This window comes from Limulus polyphemus, unplaced genomic scaffold, assembly GCF_000517525.1.
Source record: "Limulus polyphemus unplaced genomic scaffold, Limulus_polyphemus-2.1.2 Scaffold2696, whole genome shotgun sequence".
Classification (NCBI taxonomy): domain Eukaryota; kingdom Metazoa; phylum Arthropoda; class Merostomata; order Xiphosura; family Limulidae; genus Limulus; species Limulus polyphemus.
The window spans coordinates 134284-135540 of record NW_013668306.1 but is presented as its reverse complement, the minus strand read 5'-3'; the positions used below and the strand labels follow the sequence as shown (position 1 = coordinate 135540).

General features: G+C 30.1%; 1 protein-coding gene across 1 annotated transcript in view; it reads right to left on the bottom strand.

The window, feature by feature from the left end:
• Positions 1-1257, bottom strand: part of LOC106467659 (E3 ubiquitin-protein ligase MARCH6-like) — an 82997-nt gene that overhangs the window by 29115 nt on the left and 52625 nt on the right. The gene's annotated exons all lie outside the window — the stretch shown is intronic.

Genomic DNA, 1257 nt, shown 5'->3' with positions numbered 1-1257 from the left:
ACTACATTTAATGTTGTTACTGTATCGATGGAGGAATCTTGATCCAAACTACATCTAATGTTGTTACTGTATCAATGGAGGAATCCTTATCCGAACTACATTTAATGTTGTTACTGTATCGATGGAGGAATACTTTATCCAAACTACATCTAATGTTGTTATTGTAACAATGGAGGAATCCTTATCCGAACTACATTTAATGTTGTTACTGTATCGATGGAGGAATCTTGATCCAAACTACATCTAATGTTGTTACTGTAACAATGGAGGAATTTGTATCCAAACTACATTTAATATTGTTATTGTAACAATGAAGGAATCTTTATCCAAACTACATTTAATATTGTGATTGTAACAATGAAGGAATCTTTATCCAAACTACATTTAATCTACATAACTCAGTAAATGATTCATGTAGTTACTCATGTTTTACCAACACCTACATAACTCAGTAAATGATTCATGTAGTTACTCATGTTTTACTAACATCTACATAACTCAGTAAATGATTCATGTAATTACTCATGTTTTTCAAACACCTACATAACTCAGTAAACGATTCATGTAGTTAATGATGTTTTACAATATGATACACACAAAAACCTTCATAGTTTTATTCGAGCAGAGAGAAATTCATGTAATTTCAAAATGTATGTCAATTATACAAAAACAATACAACCCTGGCACATCAGGAATATGATGCCATTTGACTGTATATCTAAGTTCTCATGCCAACTTTGCACTGTTCAGCTTCAAATCTTAGTATGAGGCACTTATGAATAGGATTACATTATTAACTGGATTTGTGAAGTAACATGTATATTATGTAATAAAGATTCCTTCATTGTTACATGAAGTTTAGATAAAGATTCCTTCATCGTTACAATAACAAGATTAGATGTAGTTTGGATAAAGATTCCTTCATTGTTACAATAACAATATTAAAAATTGATTCATGTAGTTACTCATGTTTTACTAACAACTGAGTTATGTAGGTGTTGGTAAAACATGAGTAACTACATGAATCATTTACTGAGTTATGTAGGTGTTGGTAAAACATGAGTAACTACATAAATCATTTACTGAGTTATGTAGGTGTTGGTAAAACATGAGTAACTACATAAATCATTTACTGAGTTATGTAGATGCTAGTAAAACATCAGTAACTACATGAATCATTTACTGAGTTTTGTAGGTGTTAGTAAAACATGAGTAACTATATCCATTGCTTACTGAGTTTTGTAGGTGTTAGTAAAA